This window comes from Camellia sinensis, chromosome 7 (assembly GCF_055761805.1).
Source record: "Camellia sinensis isolate YWXY chromosome 7, ASM5576180v1, whole genome shotgun sequence".
Taxonomy (NCBI): domain Eukaryota; kingdom Viridiplantae; phylum Streptophyta; class Magnoliopsida; order Ericales; family Theaceae; genus Camellia; species Camellia sinensis.
In genome coordinates, this window is record NC_138967.1 from 14105071 (window position 1) to 14131130 (window position 26060).

General features: G+C 42.9%; 1 long non-coding RNA gene across 1 annotated transcript; it reads left to right on the forward strand.

Moving 5' to 3' along the window:
- The first annotated feature begins 569 nt into the window (after positions 1–569).
- On the forward strand, positions 570–23751 carry LOC145794968 (uncharacterized). The gene is made up of 4 exons (XR_014334987.1): positions 570–721; positions 898–978; positions 1189–1267; positions 23644–23751. It is a non-coding gene; the product is annotated as an uncharacterized LOC145794968 (long non-coding RNA).
- Positions 23752–26060: the final 2309 nt, after the last annotated feature.

A 26060-nucleotide genomic window follows, 5' to 3' on the forward strand; every position in this document is an offset into this window, starting at 1 on the left:
ACAGGTTGGTTATTGTTTTCTCACAACTTGGCTTCCCAAGTGGTTTCAACTCTATAATTATATATTGACTCAATAAACATGATCCTGAGGCCTTTGAGGTTCAAAATGTTCTTCTTGGTTTTCATTTTAGCCGTGTTTCAGATTTTGGTTTGATGAAGATAGACAGCAAAGAAAAGGTCATGTCATTCAGCGAAAAGCCCAAAGGAGATGATTTGAAGGCAATGGTAATACTTGAATTTATGATAACTTCACAATATCAAATGATAATTCAAAGTTTTGTAGTATATACCCACTCAGCCTAAGGTTTTTGTTTGCTTTAGGCAGTAGATACAACAGTTTTGGAACTCTCGAGAGAAGAGGCCGAAAAGAAACCATACATTGCTTCCATGGGAGTGTATGTCTTCAAGAAGGAGATATTTCTAAACCTTTTAAGGAACCAAACAATTGAAGTTATCTCATGACACTACACTATTATGTCGCTACTATAAGATCTGCAAGGGTCAGATATATGCAAAACAATTTTAAAATATAAAAATAGAATGAAGAGAAAATAAAATTATACTAGCTTGGTTATGTTATCAATGAAATTAAAGCAAGCAATGTCAAAATTAAGGAAGTACTAAGAATTATGCATTCTTGTTGAGTCAGGTGGCGATTCCCGACTGCAAATGACTTCGGGCCAGAGATAATCCCTGCCTTAGCCAAAGAGTTCCTTATAAAGGTCAGCATCAAATCTTTTCTAACCGTTCTCTTTATGTAGACATTTTACATAGAATTTTTTTTTGTTTCCCCTGAAAATAATTAATCATTCTCTACAATTATGACATATAGTTTTTTATTTCTCGTGTATATGCATATTGGGCAACGAGCTAAACCATGTCTGGCATAGTGTTGCAGGCATATTTATTTAACGACTACTGGGAAGACATTGGCACAATTAGATCCTTTTTTGAAGCAAACCTTGCTCTTACTGCACATGTAAGTATCAGAAAACCCATATTTTACTTCGCATTGTTTGGTAGCAGGGAAAGAAAGTCCATGGAATCTAGTCTGTTTGATAAGTTCATTCAAAAGGCTAGTCTCTCTAGTATTTGTTTTATGACAGTTAATACTGACATTCTATCAGTAAACAAAAATGCTTTCAAAAAAAAAAAAAAAAAGTTCTATCATTTCCTTCTGCCTTTTCAGCCCCCGAGATTTAGTTTCTATGAAGCCAATGTATACATCAAGAAGAAATTTACCACCAGCAATGATTGACAATATCAAGGTTGGTAAATCTCAATGTTTTCAAGTTTAATTCTAGTATGCTCCCAGAACTTCAATTCTCATGGCAAAAGTTAAAATAGATCATATCTTTGTGCATAACAATAATGTTGGTTACATTCTGTTTGTCATTTGAGCAACCTATTGGCATTAGATTTTCTTTCAGGTCATCAAATCCCCTTAGTTCGCTCTCTTGCTGTTAATTTTTGCAGGCTGCTTATGGATTTGAAATGAAAGGATTGGACACTAATCGTTAAAAAAGCTAGCTCACATTTAGATTTGATAATTTAGATATATGATTCAAATTTGATTTTGAGCACTTTATCCTGATGAATTTGAAATAACAATGTAAAAGTAGTTATTTCAAATTCTTCATTCAAACGTCTCTAGGACAAACCATAAACTCAGACGTTTTGGGCAATATTTCTTGGTGATGCACCTAGACTCACCTGAAACACGTGGTTGGGAGGTGATTAAGTGTATCTAGAGTTTACTCTATAGGGATGAATTCGTTAGCAAAAAAATAAAAATATTTCAAATCCTTTATACTAAGGATTCTAATTGTACAAAAATCCTAAGAAGTTACTATTTGTTAACTCTAGTTTTCTCTTTAGTTTCTCAAGATAGCCATAATAGCCGACTCTCCTATACTTTTATAAAATTTAACCTCAAATCCCTTCTTTTGAAATCCATGTATACAAAACGGAGCCTTAATTACAATTCAAATAGAGTATGGCTTCATAAATTTAAGAACAATATATGGGCACTGTGGGGACATAATTTTTGAATACCGACACGTGGCAAGGTGACGCCGACGTATCAGCCGAGGTGCCCCGTGTCAGGGTCATGACGCCGAGGTGATCTCGAGTAAGTCGAGGTTATCTCCGAAGATATCAGAATCCGAGATAATCGGATAAAAGATAAGGGACAAAAGTCCTAGAATAAAGAGGAGACTTAGCCAAAATAAGGATAAAGCTCTTAGGGAGTTTATCTTTATCTCTGAAGGAGTCCAAAGTAAGTACTAAACAGGAATCCATAGAAGTCAGGCTTCTACTGGGATTAGGATTGAGGTAACTATAAAAGAGAGGCACCCCCGTGGGTCTAAGGTACGCAATTTTGTGCTTTGAGCATTGAGTTTAGCATTCTTGATTATCTTTGAGAGATATTGAGTACTGACTTGATCGTCGGAGTACCCCCGGGTGGTGAACCACCCTCGGAGTCTTCTCTTTCTGTTGCAGGTCAGCCAGGTGCCATCTATTCTGCCGGTGCTCTCCAGCTGGTTACTAAGCGGGCAGTGTGGTCAAAAAATCACCCACATAATTTGGCGCCTTCTGTGGGAACGAAAGTAGAATAGATGGCCAGTAACGGACAGAAGGAAAAGATTGGGGATGACACTCCTACTGGGAGTGGGAGACCTATTGACCTTGATGGCGAAGGAGAAAGGTCGAACGCAGAAACTCATGAAGAAAATCACGGAGCGAAAGACGTCGGCCAGACTAGCGACGCACCAAAGAAACCTGATCATAGTAGGTACTACAACGAAGACGACCTCTAGGTTTGGAAGGATAGGTGCCTATGGAGGGACGAAGAGGTAAAAGAGATGGCAAACAAATTGACAGACCTGCAGTCAGTCGTCAATTTCATAATGCAAAATAACGTCATGCAGCCACCATACTCGCTGCACGACACGTTGATTCCAGCGGCCAATACCCAGAAGGGAGGACAGAAAATAATCCCCGTAGCCCCTTAGCACAACGGAGATGAAAGATACTCTCACCGACCTTCTAGGGAGGATGGATGAAGAGAATCAAGAAGAGAAGGATCACGAAGGACGCATCGCACAAAGAAGGCAGACCCCAAAGGACATCGGCATGTTCAGGGGCAGGCACTGTGCTTCGACACAACTCATGGAGAAGGATCAAAAAGGGCTCACCACGAGGCCGAGAGTAGTATACCAAAAAGACTAAAGTCGAAAGATAGCCGAGCTCCTGGGCGGAGCAAAAAAGACTTAAGAGATTACCTCAAAAGGAAGCAACAGAATGCCTACGCCGAGGTAACCTCCCCAGATAAGCCGAGGACACCATTCTCGGTGGAATTAGACAGGTTTGAGGCGCCGAAGAGATTCAGTATGCCGAGGTTTCAAATATACAATGGTAAGTCAGACCCCAACTTCCACGTTGGACTCTATTTGAACTCAATGGCATTGTATTGTGGGAACGAGCCGTTGCTCTACAAAGTGTTCCCCTCATCCTTTGGGGAGATTGCATCAGATTGGTTCCACAAAACTACCAAAGGGAAGCGTGAAGACTTGGGAAGGCCTAGCCGAGATGTTTGTGGCCAGGTTTGTGACAAACAAGCTGCAGCCACTAAGGGTGGACGCATTGATGGTTCTGAAGATCAGCAAGGATGAAGGCCTTAGGGCCTATGCAAAAAGATACTATGAGGTATTCAATCGAATACCCGAATGTAATCAAGAGGTGGCAGCCGTATCTTTCAAGAACGGCTTGAAAGACAACTGTCCACTACGAAAGTCTTTGGCAAAGACATTGCCAAAAAGTATGGAGGAGCTTATGGCGAGAATCGAGAAGTACGCCAGAGCCGAAGAAGACACGTCGGGAACCAAGGAGATAAAACAAGAGAAAGGACAAGGCTCGCCGAAGCGAGGCTGAGGTAACAATGGAACGAATAGGCAAGAGGCAGAACTGAGGGCCACACAAGCAGTAACAACTGTGTTCTGAATCCCAATTCCCAAAGTCCTGGATGAAATTCGGAACCAACTCTATTTCAAAACGCCAGAAAGGACTCTAGGAGAGTTCATGAGAAGAAACATTGGCAGGCATTGTGCCTACCATAATGAAGATGGGCATACAACTTAGGGTTGTAGAGCCCTGAAAACATATTTGGAAGATCTGGTGAGATAAGGACATCTGAGGGACCTTGTCGATGAGACCAGGACAAGGGAAGAACGGGCAAGATTGCCTCAGGCACCAACAGCCCCACCTCTCCCAGCACAACAGCCGCAGGCAGGAGGACCTCGGATAATCAACGTAATCCACTCGAAGGTCAACGAAAATGAAATCCAAGGAGAGACCCAGAAAGTAAAGCACCTGCAACATGTCTACCAAGTTGTGGAGAAAAGACATTGGGCAGAAGAATGCCAAGGACCAATGATAACCTTTACTGAAGCTGACCTAGAGATGGTCCAGCATCCGCATAATGATGCCTTGGTAGTATCCCTCCAGGTTGGGGAGTGCCAAGTGAAACGCATCCTGATTGATCAAGGCAGCTCCTGCGACATCATGTACGTCCGATGTTACAAAGAGCTCGGCCTTCACCCAGATGATATGGAACAATCCAATGGCCCAATTGTTGGGTTCAATGGAACGCCGACATGGCCTCTGGGAACAGTAAGTTTAGAGGTACAGGCAGGCACCAGGAAGATCAAGACAGAATTCACTATCATCGACACACCCTCTCCTTACAACATCATCTTGGGAAGACCATGGTTGCATGCAATGGGGGCAGTTCCCTCAACATTGCATCAACTATTGCGATTCTCAACAGAGCATGGGATAGAGGAAGTCAGAGGCAATCAGCTGCAGGCGAAGAATTGCTCCATGGCAGCAATGAAATCTACCTGCAGCATACGAGAACCAGAGAAGGCAGAAATTGAAGATGAGGACATGGAAGTCCTAGAAGACGTCGGCAAGGAGCCAGCCGAGAAGAGCGAAAAGGCACTGAAGAAAATCCTTGTCCAGGATGGGAATGAAGAACGCTTCTTTCTTCTCGGCTTGGGCTTAGCCGAAGAAGAGGAAAAAGAGTTGAAAACCTTTTTGAGAACAAATATTGAGGTGTTCGCTTGGACACCTTACGAAATGCCTGGCATTGATCCCGAGGTCACTTGCCACAAACTGAATGTTGACAGGTCGGCCGAACCTGTAATTCAGCGAGCCAGAAGACCGACGTTGATGCACGTCGAAGCTGTAGAGGAAGAAGTAGACAGACTTCTGGAGGCCAGGGCCATTAGAGAAGTACACTACTCGACATGGCTATCCAATACAGTGGTGGTAAAAAAGAAGAACAGTAAATGGAGGGTCTGCGTGGACTTCACCAGCCTCAACAAAGCCTGTCCCAAAGACATCTTTCCTCTACCAAAGATTGACCAGCTAGTAGATGGCACTTCATGGCATGGAAGAATGAGCTTCCTAGATGCCTACAGGGGGTACCACCAGATAGCCATGTACCCCCCAGACGAAGAGAAGACAACGTTCATCACCCTAAAAGGCCTGTACTGTTACAGAGTAATGCCTTTCGGGTTAAAAAGCGCAGGAGCAACTTACCAAAGGCTGGTAACCAAAATGTTCAAACACTTGATTGGCCGAACAGTAGAAGTCTACATCGACGACATGGTCGTTAAGACCAAGGAGCCTGAGGGTCATCTTGCCGATCTAAAAACAGTCTTTGAAATCCTTAAAACATATCGGCTCTGACTCAACGCATCGAAGTGTGCATTTGGAGTTGGATCTGGTAAGGTTTTAGGATACCTGGTGACTAGAAAGGGCATTGAGGTCAGCCCAGATCAAATCAAGGCCATCCTAGAGTTGAAGAGCCCGACGTCGGCAAAACAGGTGCAGATGTTAACTGGAAGGGCCGCAGCCCTAAATAGATTCATCAGCAGAAGCTCAGATAAGTGCAGACCTTTCTTCAACTTGGTGAAGAAAGCCACAGACTTCTTATGGAAAGAAGAATGCGAAGCCGCTTTGGCCGACCTGAAGAAGTACTTGACCATAGCCCCAGTTCTTTCAAATCCAGAACCAGGGGAGGAACTGTTTCTGTACTTAGCCATTTCAGAACATGCAATAAGTGCAGTACTAATCCGAGAAGAAAAAGGGGTGCAAAGGGCTGTTTACTACGTAAGCAAAACCCTAGCCGATGCAGAAACGAGGTATCTACCCTTAGAGAAATTGACACTAGCTTTAGTGATGGCTTCAAAGAAATTGAACCATTACTTCCAGGCCCATAAAATTGTGGTGCTAACAGAGCACCCCTTGAAGTCCTTCTACAACAAGGAGACCTGACAGGAAGAATAGCCAGATGGGCAGTCACCCTAGGCCAGTATGACTTGGAGTACAGGCCAAGGACATCAATCAAAGGCCAGGTTCTGGCAGACTTCGTGGCCGAGTTCACACCAGAATCCATCGAACATCGGGCACCGTTGAGCTAGGATGAGCGATATCCAACCAAGCAAGGAAAAGCCCAGGCAAAGGCAAAAGCAAAAGAACAAAAGAAAGAAGAAAAAACTCAGACCCTACAGCATTTACATCGGCGACTCCTTTCGACTGTTCGTTGATGGAAGTTCAAACCGACAAGCAGCGGGGGCATGAGTAGTATTGATATCCCCAGATGGGCAGGTACTAGAACATTCAATTCGTTTGGGGTTCAAGGCCTCAAACAATGAAGCAGAGTATGAAGCACTCATTGCAGGACTGAAGTTGGCAGCAACAGTGCAAGCAGATGAGGTAATAGTTTTTTGTGATTCACAACTAATAGTTAACCAGACAACAGGCGAGTTTGCAGCCCGAGATGAACGAATGTCGGCCTACGCAAAGGAAGTTATCAAGCTGTCAGTCTTGTTTCAGAACTGCCGACTACTTCAAGTAAGCCGAGATGATAACAGTCACGCCGATGCGTTGGCCAACCTAGCTAGTACAGTACAACTTGGAAAAGCAAGGACAATAATGATTGATTACCTGTCGGGCCCGAGCATTGAACCAGTAACCACAGAGCATGAAGCAATGTGCGTAGACATGGGACCAAGCTGGATGGACGCAATTGTTGCGTTCCTAAAGGAAGGAAAGCTACCAGATGACCGCAAGGAGGCACACAAGATCAGATTGATGTCAGCAAGATTTAGTCTGACAGCAGAAGGACATCTCTACAAAAGGTCCTTCACTGGACCCCTTTTAAGGTGCGTACACCCTTTGCAGGTTGAAGATTTTCTATATGAAATCCACGAAGGAATTTGTGGAAGCCATACTGGGGGCAGATCACTAGTTCACAGGGCCACTACCCAGGGGTATTGGTGGCCTTACATGCAAAAAGATGCAGAAGCCTACGTGAAGAAATGTGAACAATGCCAAAGGTTTGCACCCTTGATACACCAGCCAGCTGCTGACCTGAACCCTGTATCCAGTCCTTGGCCATTTGCCTAATGGGGCATGGATCTCGTTGGACAATTTTTCCAAGCAACTGGACAAAGAAAGTACTTGCTGGTAGCAACAGAATACTTCACAAAATGGATAGAAACAGAACCTCTTGCCAAGATTCAAGATGTGGATGTCAAGAACTTCATATGGAGAAACATCATCACCAGATTTGGAATTCTGAGAGCCATTGTTGCAGACAATGGAACTCAATTTGACAACAAGCTAATCAAGAACTTCTGTGCAAAGTTCAAGATCAAGAACTACTTTTCAACCCCAAGCTTTCCACAAAGCAATGGACAAGTGGAAGCATCCAACAAAGTAATTTTGGAAGGAATAAAGAAGAGGCTGCAGGCAGCAAAAGGCAAGTGGGTAGACGAATTGCCCAATGTACTCTGGGCATATCGGACTACGCCGAGAAGATCAACAGGAGAATCCCCCTTCGCCATGGCTTATGGCACAGAAGCAGTCATCCCGCTGGAGATCGACATCCCAGGAATCAAAACCCAGGGAGTAGAAAATAGGACTAATGATGTACTCTAAGCCCGAGATCTGGATCTTTTAGAAGAAAGAAGAGAGAAAGCTGCAATCCAGCATGCAGCATACCAGCAGCAACTTGCAAAAACTTATAACAAGAAAGTCAATCCAAGAGAGTTTCAAGTCGGCGACCTAATCCTGAGGAAAGTCGTCGGAAATAAGAAGGATCCCATAGAGGGCAAATGTCACGCCCCCAAACCGCCCCTAGTAGTTTGGTGCCGTGATGGCCAGTAATCCGAGATTACCGAAGGCCGACTTACAAAATCACACACAATCAGAGTATAAAATATGGGGCTTACAAGTGCGGAAGTAATATATATACATATACAGAATCTAAATAGTCCATGAGAGCCGTGCTTAAGTCCAATGAAATGACATACATTTTTACAAGGTCTTACAACTTAGATACAATAAGGAAATGAGATACAAAATACATCTTGACCAAAAGGCTTCTCAAGCCGACATATACAAGTACACATGAAATATAGACTAAGAAGCATAATCTTTAAGATGGTGCAAAATGCTAATCCAAAACACGTCGGCAATGCACCCAAAAACACATCGGCTACACGTCTAGGCCTCATTGCCTTCTTGCTCATCACCTACATATATATAGAGAGGGTGAGCTTGGATACTCAGTGAATGATATTAGAAATAAAGGTTTTGCATGATTGATATCCAAGATTTCTTTCAAAACAATACATAGCATACTTTACAATCAAGGGGGAAATCAAGTTCATTGCCGGCCTTTCAAGTTCTTTGGATGTTATTACATCTACTTAATACAAGGGGGTGATGACAATTCCAAGACAAGAGTGCAGTTGCATTATAGTCCCCTGCAGCTAAGGACTTTCAAGACAAGAGTGCAGTTGCATTATAGTCCCCTGCAGCTAAGGACTTTCAAGACAAGAGTGCAGTTGCATTATAGTCCCCTGCAACTAAGGACTTTCAAGACAAGAGTGCAGTTGCATTATAGTCCCCTGCAACTAAGGACTTTCAAGACAAGAGTGCAGTTGCATTATAGTCCCCTGCAACTAAGGACTTTCAAGACAAGAGTGCAATTGCATTATAGTCCCCTGCAACTAAGGACTTTCAAGAAATGTCATCAAAACAAGATAGTGTTTAATATACAAGTAGGGATAGTCATTCATGCTAGAACAAGTACTTTTCAAAACAAGGCAAGACGAGATTTATGAAAGCAAGTGTAACATAGCTTTATTAAAAATACCACTCACATAGTTTCTTCAAACGTCGGGGTCGAGACAAGCCCAAGTCCTACAAACACATGGCAAAGCCTATTGAATGCACCTTCAACAGTTTCGTATGTACACAATTGATTTCGGAAAACATGCTGGGCACCAACCAGGTCTAGGCCGAGGTTCCACACCTCCTCGCCGAGGTGTGTTCCCGAGGGCCACATGCAAGGAAAAGAGGTCGGGAAACTCTGGGTTTCCCTCTGCTGATGAACATGAAGAACATGAGTGTGAAAACATGAAAAATATGGATGTTCAATCATAATCTATCATCACAAATCTGGGATTTTCGTGCTATGAGTTTGAAAACATGGACCTGGGTACCCGTACTTGGAATTCTTGCGGAAATAAACACAAAAACATGATTCTTTATGCAAGCTTTCGGATCAAAACAAGACTTTCTTGAAGAACACATGGATGTCATTTTCTCTTTCTAAAATCGAACTTCAAAACGATGCATGGCTTACAAATCATGTCCGATCATGCAATGCAATAACATGAACATAGAGAACATCATGAGTGGATCAAGAATCTAACCTTAGAACACAGATCTAACGGTTCGATCTCTAGGAATCAAGTTTGAAGATCTACTTCCTCACTCTAAAACTCCTTCTTCCTCCTAGAGTTTCTCTCTCTACAAGGCAAGGTTATGATACCAAATGATAGTTTTCTTTACCCGGTTCTGGGGTTAACCCTCTGCTGAGACACATGGCGGCGACTGGTTGGGTTTTCCCTGAAAAGGTGGCTGACAGACCAGACAAAGCATGGTGGAAGGGTGTTCAACAAGTAAAGCGGTATGGGCTCTCTGACGAGGCAATGACATCGGCTAATAACAAGGCGTATTTAACAAGCTACATGGAATGGCACTCCGGCAATGGGTGACATCGGCTAACAAAAGGACTTCGGCAACTAAGGTGACAATGACCCCGGCTAGGAAGGACAACACTAGACTAAGCTGTGCCACATCTTGGCCTAGATGCGCCACACCTCGGCCTAGGTCGTACCACTCCAGGACGAGATCGCTTGGGTGCAAGGTAACATCTAGGCTAATGTGTCAAGGCGAGAACGGAGGTCAACAAGGGGTTCCAAGATACTACTACTAGACTAAGGATGACCTCGGCTTGGAATAACATCGGCTAGCATAACTCATGCAAGGCGTGACCTAAGTTTCACATCAAGGAAGGAACAAGACAAGCATACTACACTTAGACAAATCACAAGGCTTCAAAACAAGGCATGGATCACATCCGCTCAAGCGAAACAAGTCACAAACATACACATGCAAGCTTAACAAGTCATAATCATACCGATGCTCATGAACATGATGAGGACATAAAATGTGGGTTCCTACAGTCTACCCTCCTTAAAGAAGTTTGGTCCCCAAACTTAAGTTACCTTGTCCTACGAATAACTCCGGGTAACGGATTTTTATCTCCTCTTCCTTTTCCCATGTGGCCTCCTCGCCATAATGCTTCTCCCATTCGATTTTCACCACTGATATCGACTTGTTTCTCAACTGTCTCACTTGTCTGTCGATAATTTTCATCGGCTTCTCTTCGTAGCCCAAGTCTTCATTAACTACAACCCCGGAGTAATCTATTACATGCAGTGGGTCTCGGATATATTTTCTCAGCATTGAAACATGGAACACGCTGTGGACTTGGCTCAATTCTGGCGGCAAAGCGAGTCTGTAAGCAACGGTGATAACTTTCTCAAGAATTTCAAACGGCCCAATATATCGGGGTGCGAGTTTACCCTTCTTCCCAAATCTCGAAACTCCTGTCATCGACGAGACCTTCAAAAATACATGATCCCCAATTTCAAATTCTAACTCCCTCCTTCTTTGGTCGGCATAACTCTTCTGTCGACTCTGTGCAGTTTTAATCCTCTGCTGAATGAGTTTGATCTTTTCAGTTGTCATCTGAACCAACTCGGGGCCAATTTGAGCTTTGTCTCCTACTTCAGTCCAACATATCGGCGATCTGCACTCCCTTCCATACAAAGCTTCATACGGCGCCATGCCTATGCTGGCTTGATAACTGTTGTTGTACGCGAACTCTACTAATGGCAAATGCGATTCCCAACTTCCCTAGAAATCCAACACGCACAGTCTGAGCATGTCTTCGAGTGTCTGAATCATTCTTTCTGTCTGCCCGTCGGTCTGGGGGTGAAAGGTTGTGCTAAATCTCAACTCTGTTCCCAAGGCTCCTTGTAGACTCTGCCAAAATCTAGAAACGAACTTCGGATCTCGGTCTGACACAATGGACATCGGCACACCATGAAGCCTAACGATCTCATTCATGTACAATTCGGCAAGTCGGTCGGCATTGAATGTAGTCTTGACAGGCAAAAAGTGAGCTGACTTAGTAAACCTGTCGACTATAACCCAAATGGAATCCATACCTCTTTGCGTCCTCGGCAAACCCACTACGAAATCCATGGAGATGTGCTCCCATTTCCACTCAGGAATTGACAAGGGTTGAAGAAGTCCTGCCGGTCTCTGGTGTTCTGCCTTCACTCGCTGACAACACAGACACTGAAATACAAACTCGGCTATCTCTCTTTTCATGTTTGGCCACCAAAAGGTCCGCTTTACGTCCTGATACATCTTGGTGCTCCCTGGATGAATGGCAAACTTGGAACTATGGGCCTCTTGCAAAATCTTCCTTTTCAACTCTGGTACGTCGGCTACACACAATCTCCCTTCAAACTTAAGCACTTGATTCTCCATGGTGTATCCCGGCCTCGGCTTGGTGACGAATTCGTCAATTACTTTCCTGAGGAATCTGTCCTCCCTCTGTCTGGTCTTCGCTTCCTCAATAATGGTCGGTTCCACCGAAACCACTGTCAGGCACGTCAAACTTCCAATTAACTTTCTACTCAATGCGTCGGCTACGAAATTTGCCTTACCTGGGTGATACTGAATCTGCATGTCATAATCCTTCAGTAGCTCGAGCCATCTTCTCTGCCTCATATTTAACTCTTTCTGAGTGAACAAGTACTTCAGACTCTTGTGGTCTGTGAAAACTTGGCAAGATGTTCCATACAAGTAATGACGCCATATCTTCAAAGCAAAAACCACGGCAGCTAGCTCCAGATCATGGGTAGGATAATTCTTTTCATTGGGCTTCAACTGACGAGACGCGTACGCTATGACTTTACCTTCTTGCATTAACACGCAACCCAAACCTTTATGTGAAGCATCACTGTAAATCTGAAATTCCTCATTAGCCGATGGTAGTACCAGAACTGGTGCTGTAACTAACCTCGTCTTCAGCTCCTGGAAGGCTGATTCTCTTTCATTGGTCCATTCATAAGCTGCTCCCTTCTTAGTTAGTTGTGTCAAAGGCACTGCAATCCTCGAGAAATCCTTCACGAACTTTCTGTAATAACCTGCCAAACCCAGAAAACTACGAACCTCGGACACGTTGGTCGGCGTCGGCCAATTCACAATGGCTTCAATCTTACTGGGGTCAACTGATATACCGTCTTCATTAATCACATGCCCTAGAAATGAAATGCTGGAAAGCCAAAACTCGCATTTACTTAACTTGGCGTACAACTTCTTATCTCTCAAGGTCTGCAGGGCAAGTCTCAGATGATTCTCGTGCTCGCTCGTACTCCCGGAATAGATCAATATGTCGTCGATAAAAATAATGACAAACTCATCTAGGTACGGTTTAAAGACTCTGTTCATCAAGTCCATGAATGCTGCTGGGGCATTGGTTACTCCGAAAGGCATTACCAAAAATTCGTAGTGGCCATATCTTGTCCGAAAAGCAGTTTTCTCGATGTCCTCGGCTTTAACCTTCAACTGGTGGTAGCCTGACCTAAGGTCAATCTTGGAAAAGACTCGTGCTCCTCGTAGTTGATCAAGCAAATCATCGATTCTAGGCAATGGGTACTTGTTCTTAATGGTCACCTTATTAAGTTCTCCGTAGTCAATGCAAAGACGAAGTGTGCCATCCTTTTTCTTAACAAATAGAACGGGTGCTCCCCACGGTGAAGTGCTCGGCCTAACAAATCCTTTGTCCAACAATTCTTGTAATTGCGATTTCAGTTCTCTAAGTTCGGCTGGGGCCAATCTGTAGGGTGTTTTGGAGATGGGTTGTGTTCCTGACAGGATGTCCACGGTAAACTCTATTTCCCTATCGATAAGGTGGCCAGGCAACTCATTCGGAAAGACATCGGGGAATTCCTCAACAACGGGTATGTCGGCTAACTCAACATTTCCATTCAAATCACTTAGTATACTGCATAAATAACCCTTACATCCTTTTTGGATCAACTTGTAGGCCTTCATGGATGAGATTAAGTAAGGTGGGGGTACTACTCCTTTACCTTGGAAAATGACCTCAGCTTGACTTGGGGTCTTCAATGCGACGCTCTTAGTACCACAATTAATGGATGCATGGTTCACTACTAACCAATCCATTCCCAATATGACATCGAAATGGGTCATGCTTAATGGCATTAAATCAACTAACAACTCTACACTCTCAATCATAACAATACACGCCCTATAAATGGATGTAACAATCATATTTCTCCCAGATGGAGTAGACACAGATAATACGTAATCAAGGGGTTCTAATTCTCTACTCAACTTCTCGGCGAATATAGTGGACACAAATGAATGCGTAGAACCCGAATCAATCAATACGTATGCATCTTGAGAACAAATTGGAAGGGTACCTGACACTACCGCCTCGGCATTCTAGGCGTCTCCGGGTACCAATGCAAAAACTCTGCCTTGCCTTGCCTGTATTCTGCCGACGTTGTTGTCTTGTGCAGAGCCCGAGGTGCTTCCATTCCTCTTTCCATTGTCAGTCCCTGCCTTCGGGCAGTCCTTCACACGATGACCTATCTCGCCGCACTCATAGCAAGCTCCTGTTGCCCAACGACAAACCCCGAAATGTAGCTTTCCATAACTCGCGCACACCGGCTTGGCGTTACCTTCCTGATTTGAGTTGCTGGAACTGTCTGTGCTCATTCTCTTCTTGGCATTGAACGGAACTCGGCGATTATCATAATTTTGTCTCTTCCTCTGACCCTCACCTGAACTCTGGTATCGGTTTAAATTAGCTTCAGCCAGGATGGCCTTGTCCAGTACTCCAGCGTATGTCGGCATATTGAGCATATTGACCCTATCTTGTATCGGTCCACGTAACCCACTTTCGAACTTTCTCGCCTTTCGGTATTCGTCGTCAACCATATGAGGCGCATATCTCGCCAGTTCAGTAAAGGCACGATCGTATTCTGCGACTGTCTTGTTCCCTTGCATCAGATTCTGAAACTCCGTGGTTTTTCGGTCTCGGACGCTGAGGGGGAAATGCTTGTTGTAGAACAACTCCAAAAATTTTGCCCAAGTCAAACCCGGATTGCTTTCTCGGACCATCATCCACCACCTACGAGCATCGTCGTCTAACGTGAATGCTGCCAAAGATACCTTCTGGGCGTCTGTACTGGGGAAGATCTCAAACAACTTCTCCATCTCTAAAACCCATGCCTCGGCTTTCATTGGTTCTATACCTCCTTGAAATCTCGGCGGTTTCATTTTCTTGAACTCTCTGATTAGGGTTATCGTGTCGTTCCCATACAAAGCCTGTTGTAAAGGCACTTGTGGCACTGGAGGGGGTGGAGCTGTATAACGGCCATTCGTCTGCTCAGCCTGCGTGGAAGTCGTACCAGTATCCTGTGGCCTAGGTTGTCTCTGCTCACGAACCAAGCCTTCGACTAACCTTTCCAATCTCTCCAATCTATCTTCTGAGCGATCTCGGCCAACTGGAGGTCTACCTCTTCTCATGATCCTAGGAGGATGCAAGATGAGACTTTAAAAATAACTGGACAGATAACACGTATACAAGTAACAAATGTCTATGCCGAAATGATGCACACGTAGTCAAGTAGCAAGCAATATGATGCAATCCTAACATCATTCTAAGGAAAATCCTATGCTCTTTAGGACTCAAGGTGGGTGATTAACGTACTATAAGGATCTTGTGCTCTGATACCATTCTGTCACGCCCCCAAACCGCCCCTAGTAGTTTGGTGCCGTGATGGCCAGTAATCCGAGATTACCGAAGGCCGACTTACAAAATCACACACAATCAGAGTATAAAATATGGGGCTTACAAGTGCGGAAGTAATATATATACATATACAGAATCTAAATAGTCCATGAGAGCCGTGCTTAAGTCCAATGAAATGACATACATTTTTACAAGGTCTTACAACTTAGATACAATAAGGAAATGAGATACAAAATACATCTTGACCAAAAGGCTTCTCAAGCCGACATATACAAGTACACATGAAATATAGACTAAGAAGCATAATCTTTAAGATGGTACAAAATGCTAATCCAAAACACGTCGGCAATGCACCCAAAAACACATCGGCTACACATCTAGGCCTCATTGCCTTCTTGCTCATCACCTACATATATATAGAGAGGGTGAGCTTGGATACTCAGTGAATGATATTAGAAATAAAGGTTTTGCATGATTGATATCCAAGATTTCTTTCAAAACAATACATAGCATACTTTACAATCAAGGGGGAAATCAAGTTCATTGCCGGCCTTTCAAGTTCTTTGGATGTTATTACATCTACTTAATACAAGGGGGTGATGACAATTCCAAGACAAGAGTGCAGTTGCATTATAGTCCCCTGCAGCTAAGGACTTTCAAGACAAGAGTGCAGTTGCATTATAGTCCCCTGCAGCTAAGGACTTTCAAGACAAGAGTGCAGTTGCATTATAGTCCCCTGCAACTAAGGACTTTCAAGACAAGAGTGCAGTTGCATTATAGTCCCCTGCAACTAAGGACTTTCAAGACAAGAGTGCAGTTGCATTATAGTCCCCTGCAACTAAGGACTTTCAAGAAATGTCATCAAAACAAGATAGTGTTTAATATACAAGTAGGGATAGTCATTCATGCTAGAACAAGTACTTTTCAAAACAAGGCAAGACGAGATTTATGAAAGCAAGTGTAACATAGCTTTATTAAAAATACCACTCACATAGTTTCTTCAAACGTCGGGGTCGAGACAAGCCCAAGTCCTACAAACACATGGCAAAGCCTATTGAATGCACCTTCAACAGTTTCGTATGTACACAATTGATTTCGGAAAACATGCTGGGCACCAACCAGGTCTAGGCCGAGGTTCCACACCTCCTCGCCGAGGTGTGTTCCCGAGGGCCACATGCAAGGAAAAGAGGTCGGGAAACTCTGGGTTTCCCTCTGCTGATGAACATGAAGAACATGAGTGTGAAAACATGAAAAATATGGATGTTCAATCATAATCTGTCATCACAAATCTGGGATTTTCGTGCTATGAGTTTGAAAACATGGACCTAGGTACCCGTACTTGGAATTCTTGCGGAAATAAACACAAAAACATGATTCTTTATGCAAGCTTTCGGATCAAAACAAGACTTTCTTGAAGAACACATGGATGTCATTTTCTCTTTCTAAAATCGAACTTTAAAACGATGCATGGCTTACAAATCATGTCCGATCATGCAATGCAATAACATGAACATAGAGAACATCATGAGTGGATCAAGAATCTAACCTTAGAACACAGATCTAACGGTTCGATCTCTAGGAATCAAGCTTGAAGATCTACTTCCTCACTCTAAAACTCCTTCTTCCTCCTAGAGTTTCTCTCTCTACAAGGCAAGGTTATGATACCAAATGATAGTTTTCTTTACCCGGTTCTGGGGTTAACCCTCTGCTGAGACACGTGGCGGCGACTGGTTGGGTTTTCCCTGAAAAGGTGGCTGACAGACCAGACAAAGCATGGTGGAAGGGTGTTCAACAAGTAAAGCGGTATGGGCTCTCTGACGAGGCAATGACATCAGCTAATAACAAGGCGTATTTAACAAGCTACACGGAATGGCACTCCGGCAATGGGTGACATCGGCTAACAAAAGGACTTCGGCAACTAAGGTGACAATGACCCCGGCTAGGAAGGACAACACTAGACTAAGCTGTGCCACATCTTGGCCTAGATGCGCCACACCTCGGCCTAGGTCGTACCACTCCAGGATGAGATCGCTTGGGTGCAAGGTAACATCTCGACTAATGTGTCAAGGCGAGAACGGAGGTCAACAAGGGGTTCCAAGATACTACTACTAGACTAAGGATGACCTCGGCTTGGAATAACATCGGCTAGCATAACTCATGCAAGGCGTGACCTAAGTTTCACATCAAGGAAGGAACAAGACAAGCATACTACACTTAGACAAATCACAAGGCTTCAAAACAAGGCATGGATCACATCCGCTCAAGCGAAACAAGTCACAAACATACACATGCAAGCTTAACAAGTCATAATCATACCGATGCTCATGAACATGATGAGGACATAAAATGTGGGTTCCTACAGCAAACATGGCCCAAACTGGGAAGGATCCTACAGAATCATCTCGGTACTGGGTAATGGGGCATATTGACTTGAGGATAATGAGGGCAAAGAGTTGCCAAGACCTTGGAACACTTGTAATTTGAAATTTTTCTATCATTAGAATTTCTTTGTTCCTTTGCCATTTGCTGAAGTAAATAAATAAATATTCAGTTCTCTTTTCAAGATACTTGACATTGTCTCTAAAATACATGCATAATGAGAACTCAAGTAGAACTCAGGTTCACATTAGGGGGCAGAGAGAAGAAGAATATGTTTAACACTTGTTGAAATTTGTGGACAATTTACAAGTTATGTTAAACCGAAATCATTGCTTAACACTTATTGAAATTTGTGGACAATTTACAAGTTAAGTTAAGCCAAAATCATTGTTTAACCTTGTTGAAATTTGTGAACAATTTACAAGTTATGTTAAACCGAAATCATTGTTTAACACTTGTTGAAATTTGTGGACAATTTACAAGTTAAGTTAAACCGAAATCATTGCTTAACACTTGTTGAAATTTGTGGACAATTTACAAGTTATGTTAAACCGAAATCATTGTTTAACACTTGTTGAAATTTGTGGACAATTTACAAGTTATGTTAAACCGAAATCATTGCTTAACACTTGTTGAAATTTGTGGACAATTTACAAGTTAAGTTAAGCCAAAATCATTGTTTAACACTTAAATTTGTGGACAATTTACAAGTTAAGTTAAGCCGAAATCATTCCTTAACACTTGTTGAAATTTGTGGACAATTTACAAGTTATGTTAAGCCGAAATCATTGCTTAACACTTGTTGAAATTTGTGGACAATTTACAAGTTAAGTTAAGCCGAAATCATTGTTTAACACTTGTTGAAATTTGTGGACAATTTACAAGTTATGTTAAACCGAAATCATTGCTTAACACTTGTTGAAATTTGTAGACAATTTACAAGTTAAGTTAAGCCGAAATCATTGTTTAACACTTGTTGAAATTTGTGGACAATTTATAAGTTATGTTAAACCGAAATCATTGCTTAACACTTGTTGAAATTCTGTGTGAATTTACAAGTTGAAATTAAGCCGAAGTCATTGTTTAAACACTTGTTGAAATTTGTGGACAATTTACAAGTTGAGTTAAACCAGTATGATATTCAACACTTGTTAAAAGTCTACAAGTTAAGATTAAAACCAAGAAGTTCGTCTACCCGAGGTGTGTCACCCCGAGAAGATTGTACAAAGAAGAAAAAGTATGTGAAAGACATGTAGAATATTCTAAGTATAGAATCATGCAGAAGCAAGGAAGAGAAGGCAAGAGTGCAAGAAAGTTTATTAGCATTCACCAAGAAAAGGGCACATCGGCCATACAAAAAGCTTACATTGTTCCAAAAGATAAAGAAAAAACAAAATACAAGTAAGCAAAAGAAAAACATGAGGCTAAGACTCCTCTCCACCAACTGGTTGAATTTGAAGATCAGATGATTGTTGAGAAAACATCTCAGCAGCCTTATCCGCCGCAACCTCGGCGTCAATTTCTGTAAGAGTGTCATCAAGGCTCTTATCAGCAAGGGTGGCATCGGCTGATTCCTTCTCATAAGCAACGTCTTTGGGAACCTCATCGCCTTCTTCATCCTGAGTCAAGTCTAGGACTTGCTCATTCTGAAGAGGGGACTTGGCCCCATCAGCATCCTTGGATTTCCTTACCAAAGCCTCATCCTCTTCCTCATCACCATCCTCAGACTCAAATTCGCCGACGTCTTGACTTGGAGATTGAGCTGGAGGGAATGGAAGAGGAATGGCATCAGTTTTCCTCAATGGTGAGTCCTCTGGGACATTGAGTTTCTTTAGAAGGGACATCTAACCAAGGGTGAAACCCTTGTTGCATGCCTCATTCACCTGTTGTTCGTAGGCATCTGTGACGTCGGCCATGCCTTGGGCATACGCCTTCTCGTCGGCGTCTTTTATTTCGGCTTCTTTGGTGGCCAGTGCCTCCTGAAGCTCCTTTTCGGCTTGGACCATTTTTCCTCGGCTTCTCTCTTCTGAGACTCAGCCACTTTCTTGATAGCCTCAGCAGCCTCAGCCTTCTCTTCGGCATTGGTCTGAGCTTTGATTGCGGCCTCAGCTTGGTCTTTCAGCTTCTTCATTTTTGACTGTAAGCCTTTGTTGGTTTTTTGAAGAGAAGAGAACTCCTTCTTCATATCGACTAGCTTCTGTTGATTTTCGAAAGATTGAACAGAAAAAGAGTGGGCATGCTGGATGGCCTAAAGAAAACACAAGGTAAAAGTTATTTCAAAAATTTCTAAGTATGAAAAGAAAAGGAAAAGTGTCAGATGAATGACACTTACTTGAACAGAGCGTTGAAGCATCAACGCATAGTTTTCGTATTCGCTCAACTCGGCATTTCACTCCAGATCGCCTGGTAACAGCAGAGCAGTGCTGAGCGCAACGCCGACATTAATATTCTCAGCACTATCATTTGCCATGACTGGCTTATCCTCCAAAGTAATTTCGGGGGCCCAAGGGGCAACAGGCTTCTTAGACCCCGAAGTTGTAGCAGAGGATGACTTTGGCTTCTTTGATTTTGGCGATTCGGATGGTTGGGCTTCAGAGCGCCCCATCCCAGCAGAAGGTTGAGACTTGTCACTCTCAGCCAACTTGGAGATTGGCAGAGCATCCTTAGACTCAACCTAAGTTACCTTAACCTTGGGTTGAGCCTTCTTTATTCTTTTCGGCTTCGGTGGAGGAAGGGTTCGTACTGGTTGATCATCAACGGATGACGGAATGCTGGCCAGAAGATCTTTTGTAACCAGTTTTTGACGACCCATCTCGGCGTAAGAAACTGATCGGCGTCGACGGCGGCGTTGGGATATTGGAACCAAGTATGGAGCTGAAGTTGACGGTTGCTCGGCTGGATCAGAGGTTGACCCCTGATCTGGCCAAGATGTGGATGCGGTCTGTGGAGTTGTGGCAGAAGGTGGAGAGAGGCTTTTCTTCTTCCTCTTAGGGACGTCAGGCAAGGCTGACTTATAAGTTGGGATAAAGTTGAGGAGTAGAGACGCCTTTCGTTTGTGAATTGGCAAGTTCAGAAGTTTTTTCAAATCCTTGCTGGGATAGAAAGATTGGCGAAAATTCTTTAGAGGCTGAGGAAGAACTCTGCAAAGATAAAAACAGCACAGACATTAGAACAAGAATGTTGAAAACTTTATGCAAGAAAATAAAAACAAACTTATGAAGGGTGGCCCTTACCAGCTCCTTCCCCCAAAACAGTTCGGCTTAAAGGATAAAGATGGAGGTCGTCGTTTGGCTGAAACTCCCAATTGCCCGAGACAATGAAGTAATCGTCTCCAGCTCCCTTGTTGGAGTCTGGGAGGTCAGCTACGACTTTATATTCGGTGGATCTCGGCTTAAGGTAATAGACATAGTCCGTGTCTTTTCTAAGACGACACATAGTATAACAGTATTGGAAATCGGCAAGTGTAATCCTGGCATTCTCTTGTTTAACTAAAGCTATGGTACCAGTAATAACCCGGTAAGAATTGATGGCGAGTTGCATTGGGTTCAACTTATAGAAGTGAAGGATTTGACGGAAAAAATGGTCAAGTGGAAACCGAAGTCCACACTCAATAAAGGCAACTACAGGGAAGGGCATGGAGTGATCAGTAGGCATGATGGAGTCATCATCCCCAGCCAACCTCAGATTGACATCGGCTGGGATTTCAAACTCTTGCCTAAAAAAGTCTAGCTTAGAAGGGGTGTCTACCCGATGTTTCCACATACCCATGATATCGAGATAACTAAAGGTATTGGATTTCAGAAAGAAGATGTATCAAAAAAGGGTTATTGGGACCTCGACAAAAACCTAGGTTTGAGCTGGTACAGAAATTTGTTAGGGATGTTTTAGTTTTGCCCTAAATTATGGGTTCTACAGACAAATCCCAAACCTAAAACTATGGAGATGAAGATCAAGGACACAGATCTAGAAAAGACACAGAAAACAGAAAGCAAGAACGAAGTTTCAGAATCAAGAACAGAGATGGTCTATCAAGAGCATAAAGAATATAAGAAATATAGGGCCAAGATCAGTGGCAAAAATACAGGAAAGTGGTGAAACAGTGCGTGTGTTCAAGATATGGGCAAGGGCCAAATCATAGAATAAACACATTCAAATTCACAAAATTGGATATTCGAATAAAGCAGTACTAACAACAATTCCAGAAAAATAATCAAGAACTGAAATAAGAAGGAACAATTGCTTACCAGAAAAAATAAAGCCGGTGTAAGAATCGCCGAAGTCAGACGATGGTTACAGAAGTAACAGGACAGCGGAAGCTTCACCAGAAGGAAGAATGAAGGCCGTTGCAGAGCTTAAGGTCTGGAACAATGGAAGAAATGAGAAAAGCTAGAGAGAGAGAGTTTTTCAGAAACAAGAATAAGGTGAAAGGGAAAATTCGAAGAGATGTTTTGGTAAAAATGGAAACGGCGGCAAAAAGTAATCAATACGCCTGGAAGAATGTATGCGTCAGACGGCGCACGTGAGAGAGAGACGGCTTACAGGCACGTCACAGGTACAAACCAGTAAGAAATAAACGCGTGGTTAAAAACGGTTAAATTATGGTGTATGACAACTCATACGCGTGAAAAGGGTTCTTGAAGTTCTTGTTCTTCAACAAAGACATGTCAGCCAATATAATGATCTCGGCTGAGATAATGAAAACCGACGTATTGAAAAAACGGAGTGATATAGGTTCCATCACCTCAGGATGCCGAGATAATAGAACCTAGAGGGCAGTTGTGGGGACATAATTTTTGAATACCGACACGTGGCAAGGTGACGCCGACGTGTCAGCCGAGGTGCCTTGTGTCAGGGTCATGACACCGAGGTGATCTTGGGTAAGCTAAGGTTATCTTTGAAGATATCGGAATCCGAGATAATCGGATAAAAGATAAGGGACAAGAGTCCTAGAATAAAGAGGAGACTTAGCCAAGATAAGGATAAAGCTCTTAGGGAGTTTATCTTTATCTCTGAAGGAGTCCAAAGTAAGTACTAAACAGGAATCCATAGAAGTCAGGCTTCTACTGGGATTAGGATTGAGGTAACTATAAAAGAGAGGCACCCCCGTGGGTCTAAGGTACGCAATTTTGTGCTTTGAGCATTGAGTTTAGCATTCTTGATTATCTTTGAGAGATATTGAGTACTGACTTGATCGTCGGAGTACCCCCAGGTGGCGAACCACCCTCGGAGTCTTCTCTTTCTGTTGCAGGTCAGCCAGGTGCCATCTATTCTGCCGGTGCTCTCTAGCTGGTTACTAAGCGGGCAGTGTGGTCAGAAAATCACCCACACAGGCATTATTCAACAAATTCCATTGGAGTTCTCACCTCCAAAATATGAAATATGATGCAAATTGAACTTTATCTAGCTCAATAACATTTTGTGCATTTGATCTAAGATCTCTTTGGCTTGCAGATTCTTTCTCTTTTTGATTTTGATTCTTTAACTCATTTTTTTTTTCTATTCGATGGTATAACCCCTTTTTGCTTTCTATTATTTTTTTTTTATATTTTCACTAACATTTCGTTTAAATTAAAAAATTTCAGAAGTAAATTGCTTGGTATAAACCATGATTTACTTTTATATGCATTATAAAGTAGTACAAATTCTCAGAAGAACCAAAGTTTTAGATTCGATATACAACGAATGAGTATTTCTTCATTCATTTCCATCCAATCAAAAAACATTTTTTTGACTTGGAGTTGAGTGTATCTCAATTTTGTTTGTTTGTTTTGTTTGTTTGTTTTTTTCTTTTTAATTAAATTGTCAGTGTTCGTTATCCTCGGCATAGGGATAGCTACATTCTGTAATCTTCCTTGCACTTTTAAATTTCCTTGGACTTGTGAAGGGATATCTCAGTATATAGTGTTCTGCTTTTAGATATGCCACCATTTTTTTCATGAAAACTAAATATTTTTTTCTTTTAATATTTTGTTGCAGATTGTTGATTCAATCATATCTCATGGCAGTTTCTTAACTAATTTTGCTTTATAGAGCATAGTGTTCTTGGGATCCGTTCCCAGATAAACTCCAATGCACAGTTAAAGGTCTGTTCATAATTCATAGATAACTATATTCGTGACCTCATAATTGCAGAATTACATAACAATTTATACTAGCAGATTTTATGTAGAATATAGAAACTTCCTCATTTTATCTTATGAAATGGATTTAATTTCTTTATTTCAGTGCAAATATCATTTCATCATTTAAGTATGGTTAATATCTTCTCTGTTGCACGATCATATTTCATTAAATTCTTTAAAATGAGTTCGAACATGATGATGATGCAGGACACGGTGATGCTTGGTGCACACAACTATGAACAAGTATATAGTGTTCTGCTTTTAGATATGCCACCATTTTTTTCATGAAAACTAAATATTTTTTTCTTTTAATATTTTGTTGCAGATTGTTGATTCAATCATATCTCATGGCAGTTTCTTAACTAATTTTGCTTTATAGAGCATAGTGTTCTTGGGATCCGTTCCCGGATAAACTCCAATGCACAGTTAAAGGTTTGTTCATAATTCATAGATAACTATATTCTTGACCTCATAATTGCAGAATTACATAACAATTTATACTAGCAGATTTTATGTAGAATATAGAAACTTCCTCATTTTATCTTATGAAATGGATTTAATTTCTTTATTTCAGTGCAAATATCATTTCATCATTTAAGTATGGTTAATATCTTCTCTGTTGCACGATCATATTTCATTAAATTCTTTAAAATGAGTTTGAACATGATGATGATGCAGGACACGGTGATGCTTGGTGCACACAACTATGAAACTTGTACGGGGAGCAAATATTTCGGCGTGCCCGTATTCCTTTCTTCCGAGCTCCGTCGATATCCGATCACCTGCGAGCAAATAACGATGAGCTACCCGGCGGTGTGTGGCCGGAAAAACCCTCCGACGGTCAAGTTAGCACACACCTTAGAGGGAATAGAGAGAAGGGAGAGAGTGTTTGAATGTAAGAAATCCTTACAGATATGTTCGTGTGTTGCGTATGGGGGGCGCAGGCATGCTTTTATACCTTCTGAGCCCCATATCCACTCCCAGTCATCTCCTGACACGTGGCTCAGCTATCCCATCTGTCAGCATAAACCATGCCCTTCACCACCTAACCTCAACTGCCTGACTTTGCAGCTGGAGCTCGGCAGCCGAGCTGCTCTTCCTCGGCCATGTCATGCTTCGTACTCATGCGCCTAGCCGGACAAACACGTGGATGACCGGGCTAGGCGGCATCTCGGCAAAGCCTAGCCCGGGCACCTCCTTTGGTTGGCCTTCCTGCCGGTCAGTCAACTATCTCGGCTGACCGCGCCTTTCCGGGCGCCGGTCTCTCAGCCTGTCTGGCTTCGACCATCCTCGGACCGAGCATCCTGATTTGACCGGTCACTTCCTGGCCGAGCAATTTCTGTACGGTCCGGGGTGGCACACACTCGGTCCATACTCTGCCCGGTCCAAGTTTTGGCAGCCCTTCTCTGGGCGAACAGTGGATCATCTCGGCCCAATGCACTGCTGGGCTCTCAACCTGATCGGTCGATATCTCGACCCAACTCCAGATCATAAATCACCCTCTCAATTGCCCCTTAATTCCTTCCGCGAAAGCGTGACTGGGATAACTCACTTCGACCGAGATAACATTTCTCCGGTCGTCAAGTCGTCAAGCCTTCACCGAGCTAATCTGCTATCCTTCCCGGTTATGTTCCTCGGCTTACAGCCTTTTCATCGAAAGTAGCTCGGCTGGCTCTTCGTCTCTTCATCCCGTCGCTTCAATCCTGACGTAGCCATAAATGGGGACACGTGGCGAGCTCCCATTGGTCATCGAGAAGCCAACCCGCCGTTCTTGTCGGATTTTGAATTTTGGCGGCCTTTCACTCTTTACATACGCACGGCCTCCCTACGCCATTCCTTCCTACTGCCTTTCTACTATCTGACGATCCAGAGCTCAAGCCCTCTCCTCTATCTCGACTGCCATTTCTCACTCTTGGAAGAACAGCCCCCATCCTCCAAAGGTAAGGTTTTCGATCCCCCTAGTTGCTATTTTCTTTCATATTACACACATTAGGGTACAAAAACATAGCTATTAGGGCATAAGTCGTAGAATCCGCATTAAACCTTACACTGTTCTTGGTGTTCTTCGTCTTCCTGAAGAACACTGAAGAACTGGGGTGAACCGGGCTCTGGGCCTTCTTTTGATCCAAAAAACCGACCAAACCGGGCAAACAACATGTTTGTTTCAACCAAAGCGAAAACTGAGATATCAAAAGGACTCGGCCGTACAACCGGGCTAACATCTGGTCCGCTTGGGCGACCGGGCTCCTTAGATAAACAACCGAGGTGGTT